This window comes from Adiantum capillus-veneris, chromosome 26 (genome assembly GCF_014529385.1).
Source record: "Adiantum capillus-veneris isolate H3 chromosome 26, ASM1452938v2, whole genome shotgun sequence".
In the NCBI taxonomy this organism is placed as follows: Eukaryota; Viridiplantae; Streptophyta; class Polypodiopsida; order Polypodiales; family Pteridaceae; genus Adiantum; species Adiantum capillus-veneris.
Genome location: NC_140956.1, coordinates 112,791,515 through 112,798,131, shown reverse-complemented (window position 1 = coordinate 112,798,131; position 6,617 = coordinate 112,791,515). Strand labels below are relative to the sequence as shown.

The window sequence follows — 6,617 nt, the reverse complement described above, 5'->3', positions numbered from 1 at the left end:
TCTCTCTCTCCATCCCAGAGTCATGTCTGCGCCTCCATGTAAAGCAAGCACTCTCAGAGATGAGAAGCCAAACATGGACAACATCTTCTGCCGAGGCATGGAGGTTTCGGCTAAGGTCATGGTGGCTTTGGAGTCACAAATCTAGGAGCCAAACATGGACAACATCTTCTGCCGAGGCATGGAGGTTTCGGCTAAGGTCATGGTGGCTTTGGACTTGGGCACCACTTTTTTGGGCTTTGCATACGTCCACAAGAGCAACCTCAGGGACAACCACCATGTCCTAGATTGGACTCACCATGTCCTAGATTGGACGCCACGATTAAAAAAGGACTATACCCAAGAGGAAGCGTCTAACCTTTGGATGCTATGCTCCCGTACTTAGTGCCTACATACATGCATAAACAGATATATATATATAAACATATATATATGTTAAGGTTGTAAATATAGCCATTGTTTTGTGTTGGCTGCACCTAAATTCAACATCTAAGTGATCAATTGATCGTAACATTACAATTCTAATGTAATGAAATAAGTAATGCTATTTCTCTCACTGAGTCTCTCTCTCTCTCCATCCCAGAGTCATGTCTGCGCCTCCATGTAAAGCAAGCACTCTCAGAGATGAGAAGCCAAACATGGACAACATCTTCTGCCGAGGCATGGAGGTTTCGGCTAAGGTCATGGTGGCTTTGGACTTGGGCACCACTTTTTTGGGCTTTGCATACGTCCACAAGAGCAACCTCAGGGACAACCACCATGTCCTAGATTGGACTCACAAATTGAGGCAACCGCTTCATCCCATTATTGCAAAACATAGATCAACATGTTTTACAAGTGGAACCCATTGTCTTCTACCTACACCCTCCACGCTTGGGGATGGGCTGCCCTTCGCTTTCTCTCTCTTTCTCTCCCTCTTTCTCTCTCTTTCTCTCTCTCTCTCTTTCTCTTACCTCTTTCCCTCTCTCTCTCTCTCTCTCTCTCTCTCTCTCTCTCTCTTTCTCTCCCTCTTTCCCTCTCTCCCTCTCTTTCTCTATTTCTCTTTCCCTCTATCCCTCTCTTTCTCTCCCTCTCTCTCTTTCTTTCTCTCCCTCTCTTTCTCTCTATCTCTATTCCTCTCTTTCTCTCCCTCTCTATCTACTCTCTCTTTCCCTATCCCTATTTACCTGTATCTCTCTCTTTCTCTCCCTCTTTCCCTCTCTCACTCTATCTCTATCTTTCTTTCCCTCTCTCCCTCTCTTTCTCTCCCTCTCTATCTAATCTCTCTCTTTCCCTATCCCTATTTCCCTCTCTCTCTCTCTCTCTCTCTCTCTCTCTCTCTCTCTCTCTCTCTCTCTCTCTCTCTCTCTCTCTCTCTCTCTCTGTCTTTTTCCCTCTCTCTCTCTTTCCCTCTCTATCTAATCTCTCTCTTTCCCTATCCCTATTTCCCCCCTATCTCTCTCTTTCTCTCCCTCTTTCCCTCTCTCACTCTATCTCTCCCTCTTTCCCTCTCTTTCTATCTTTCTCTTTCTCTCCCTATCTCTCTCCCTATCCCTATCTCTTTCCCTCTTCCCCCCCCCCCCCCCCTCTCTCTCTCTCTCTCTCTCTCTCTCTCTCTCTCTCTCTCTCTCTCTCTCTCTCCCCCTCCCTATATCTATCTCTCTCTTTCTCTCCCTATTTCTATCTCTCTCTCTTTCTCTCCCTCTTTAATCCCTATCTATCTCTCTCTTTCTCTCCCTCTCTCTCTCTCATTCATTTCTCTCTCTATTTATCTACCTCTATTTCTCTTTCTTTCTCTCTCTCTCTCTCTCTCTCTCTCTCTCTCTCTCTCTCTCCATCATTAATTTTCTCTCTCTATTTATCTACCTCTCTCCCTCTCTCCTTCCCCCCCCCCCTCTCTCTCTCTTTCTCTTTCTCTATCTATCTGTCTAACATTTCTCTCCTTCTTTATCCATCTCTCTCTCTCTATCTAACATTTACCTCTCTTTATCTAACATTTTCCTCTCTCCTCACTCTCTTTATCTATTTCTCTCTCTATCTAACATTTCTCTCCCTCTCTCTCGCTCTCTCTATCTCCCTCTCATTAATTCTCTCTCTCTATTTATCTACCTCTATCCCTATTTCTCTCTTACTCTCTTTATTTATTTCTCTCTCTCTATCTAACATTTCTCTCCCACTTTATCTATTCCTCTCTCTCTATCTAACATTTACCTCTCTTTATCTATTTCTGTCTCTCTATCTAACATTTCTCTCCCTCTCTTTAAATCTCTCTCTCTCTCTCTCTCTCTCATCTAATACACGAAACAATCATTTCCAAAACGTGCATGACAAATCAATCATTTCCAAAAGTGGGTAGCAAAGAAACCATGTTCAAACGTGCTTAGCAAAGCAACCATTTCAACAAGCCGTGCGAAACAACCATTCCCTAATGAACGAGGTCTGTTATAATCGATCCTCTATTTTCTCTATTTTTTTAAATTTACATGTGTGTGTGTAGTAGAAAACAAAAGGGGTAGAGGGAGGATGTGCTTTTATGTTTACCTCTTCTTTGTAGCACGGTTGAGCTTTGAATAGGTTGAGCGTCCAAAGAAGATGGTGGAATACCCCCTTGTCAAAACTTGGACAAAACCCTCTTCGACAAAACTTGAGAAGCTTGGAGAAGGAGAGAGGGGGAAGGGGGGGGGGGGGAGGCTTGTTGAAAGAGAGAGAGGGTAGGGATATGGGGGATGGGGGAGGGGAGGGGAGGGAAGCTTGGGAGCGATGGCAGAGAGCAAGAACGCAGGATATGCTACAAAAACGCGGCATACTCTGCCTCCTTTCCTTTTTAGGCGCCAATTATTACCACGGTTATTACTGTAGCTATTATCACACCTATTACAACGCTTTTTACCACCCATATTACGGCAGCCAGTAGTCATTTCAAATGGATACATGCGAATCCAAGGTTGCGGGGGAGGGGGTACAAACTACCCCCCCTACCCTTAGCTATACATTATTTCATTTTTTAGCCTTTTGATTTTTTGATGAAGATTTTTAATTTTTTATGGATACTCTATTTTGTAGTACTTTTAAATGTTTATTTAATTGAATTTTTAAAATCTCTTTTAGTTAAAAAATAATTTTAACAGTCATTGTCATTTATTCCCTTTGACTTTAACTATATGTAATTTTTCTAATGGAATTAAGTGTTTTTTTACTTATTTAATTTTTAGGACACATGACTAAATAAACAACCTTTCACATGTGCAGGCATTGACTAGGAAGATCGTGGTCCTCTTGGAGGCCTAGAGCGAGATCGTTGGCTCAAGGAAAAACTACCTTGTCCTTGCGCCAAATGCAAAAGGGCAATTCCTCGCTTGAGATGTATTGCTTTGGAGCACATGGAGAATGAAGGGCTTTGGCATTCTCGAAAAAGCGCTCGGAGAGATGATAGCGCGACTCACCTGTTGCTTGAGGAGGTGCCCCATTGGTCTGTGCTCGGTGGTGGTGCACCAACGTGCAATGCCGAACGGCAGAGGCAAGAGCGACTGGGCGATTTGGGTGCACCGCATGGTGATCCTGCCATTGGCTCTACGTCGGCAGCTCCTATGGCGTCCTCGTTGCACTTTAAGCTAGAGGATGAGTACACGTTCGACATGTGCGATGAGTTACTAGCTCATGAGCGCGACGTGTGCGAAGAGGATTGTCAGCCCTGCACTAAACGGTCTGCCGAAATGGAGGATAGATTGATGACGAGTACCCGAACACCTCTTCACGATGGTGCACGATACTCGGTGCTTCGAGCATCGTTGGAAGTACTTAACTTGCAAGCAAAATTCGGTTGGAGTAATGCAAGTGTCGATGCACTACTTCTGTAAGTATGGAATGTGGCTTTTATATACTCTCTCCCTCTCTCTTTATGGTGTCGTCTTCTAGGAATTATACTAATACGCATGCTTGTTGTAGTTTGATGGGCAAAATGTTGCCAAAAGATCACCACATGCCTCTAGATCATCAAGGAGCTAGATTGTATGTCAATGCACTTGGAATGGAGTATGAGCACATCCATGCATGCACCAACGATCGCATGCTATACCGGAATGAGCATGCACATGCTAGCTCATGTCCCGTGTGTGTGGAGGCACGATACAAGACAGGTGTGAGTGAGGCACACCTACCCTGCAAGGTATTAAGGCATTTTCCATTAATTCCTCACATCCAACACATGTTTAAAATCAGGTCTATCGTGGAGCTTCTCACGTGGCACACAAACCATCGCTCAAATGATGGAATGATGCGTGTCCCTGCCGATTCACCTGCATGGAGGCACATCGAAACTCAATGGCCAGAGTTTGGGTTGGAGTCTCGACACTTGAGGCTTGGGTTAGCAAGTGATGGTGTCAACCCCTTCCTCACTAAGTCTACTTCATGGAGCACTTGGCATGTGGTGATCGTCAACTACAATATTCCACCATGGGAGCCAACCAAGAAGGGCAATATACTTCTTTCCTTGCTTGTGCCAGGGAAGTATAAAGTGTCAAAGATTGACATTTACCTCGAGCCCCTCATCAAGGAGTTGGAGGAGTTATGGAGAGGCATTTTTGTTGCCGATGTCTCACTTGCAAAGGGGGGGAGAGAGGCTCAAGTGAGGGGAATTTTTATGTGGACTATGCATGACTATCTTGGGCTTGAAGAGATTTCTGGTAACCCCCTGTCCTCTATCTCTCTTTCACTCATTCCCTCTCTCCCTTTAGCTCACTTTAGTTCACTCATCTCTTTAACCATATGATATGTATGCAGGGTTGTCCACATCGGGTCACAATGCATGTCCTACTTGTGGGCCATCGTTGGTGACGGAGAGGCCAGATTCCTTGCGCAAGGTAATCTATCCAAACAAGCATTGTTTCTTACCCCAAAGGCATAACAAGAACAAGGCTCCAACAAATGGGAAGGCTCCTCTAAAGCTCACAATGGCAGATTGGGCAACCATTTGGGAGGAACACCACAACAACAATCTGGCTCCATGTTCTCCACCAAAAGGTATGTCAAGGTATTCCATATTTTTAAGGCTTCCATATTGGAAGGACTTAAAAATACAACACCTCTTGGATCCCATGCACATATTCAAGAATGAAGCCCAAACACTATGGGACCACATTATTGGCAAGAAGGACTCTTTGGGTGCAAGGGAGGATTTGAGGATTTTAAAACGTCTCTCCACCTCTGCCACTCCATGGCGTGCCCCAAATGGAAAGATTGTGGTTCCTAAAGCACCATGGATGCTAGAAAAAGAAGAATTAGACAAGGTGAAGGGTACCAATTCCTCTATTTGCACACCAACAGGATACATGAGGTCGCTAAAGGGAGATTTCACAAAAGCGAAGAAGGGTGGAAGCATTCAATTGTATGGGTTGAAGTCCCACAATTGGGACAAGATGCTTCAGGTAATCTTCATACTCCCTATTCTATGTATAGTTTGTGTGTATGACTATCACTCACTTTCCCTTTCCCTAATTGACATTGTAGTTCATTCTGCCGGTGAGTATGTGTATATGTCGGGACAAGAAAGTCAGGGACGCTATTTTCAAATTAGGAGAGCTAGTAAGGTACACCACAAGACTCCATTCAACTACACCTTTTTTATGTACACAATAATTTCAACTAGCACTTAGTGTATCCTTCTGTGTTTTCTTACAGATTTGTGAGCTCCAAGGAAATCAAAATAGATGCTATCCCTGCTGCTCAAACACTTGCAATAGAAACTATGTGTGCCATTGAAGATGCATTTCCTTGATCGGTCCTTCTTAGTCAAATTCACCTCTTGGTTCATGTAGTGGAGGAGATAGCTATATGTGGAGTAGTGCACGCATGATGGATTTTCTTCTTAGAGAGTTTTTTAAAGACTCTCAAAGATTTTGTGCGGCTACGGTCTCAACCAGAGGCATGTATGGCTGAAGGGAGGATTGTTCAAGAGGCATTTGTATACATATCAGAGTATTTGGAACAAGTTGATCCTTCAATGCCTTGCATGTGGTCAGACGAGGAAGATTCAAGGATTACTTCAAACTTGACAAGTGGAAAGCGGAAACTACTTAACATGGATATAAATCTAACTCGAGTGGTCGATAACTTTTGCATTCTCAATGCAAAGATTATGACCAAGTGGGTGGACTTGTGGACAGTGGCAAAGGCTAGGAGTTTGCAAGAGAGGGAAGCATGGAAATAAGCACATGGAGGAAGGAAGGCACCCCCAGTGCCTAGACACCTTGCTTGTTTCCTGGATCTCATTAATGCATAGTGGATTCATGAGAGAATGCCTCTTCTCTAGCTGTAGCAATTCATAGCATCTTAACATCTTTTCATATCAGCAGGAAAAGGGGTTTTGTCCACTACATGCTGCCTGCTGATGTGAAGAGATGTTAAGATGCTGTGAATTGCTACAGCTAGAGAAGAGGCAAAGGGGTTTTGTCCACTACATGCACTATCATGTAGACGTGGATGTGTAGATTTGTCATACCCATAAATATAGGCATTGACCAATAAAGACGAGATTATAACCCGGTGTTTCTGATGTCCGTGCACCTCTAGACCGAGGTGTGTGGGGATCACACATGATTAGAGAATGTGAGGTAGTTTACAATGTGAACTTGAGAGAGAGAGAG

The 6,617-nt window shown here is 44.0% G+C and overlaps 1 pseudogene; it reads left to right on the top strand.

Annotated features, from left to right (window-relative positions):
* Positions 1-4,745: 4,745 nt before the first annotated feature.
* LOC147424010 (uncharacterized) lies at positions 4,746-5,548 on the top strand (annotated as a pseudogene).
* The last annotated feature ends 1,069 nt before the right edge of the window (positions 5,549-6,617 follow it).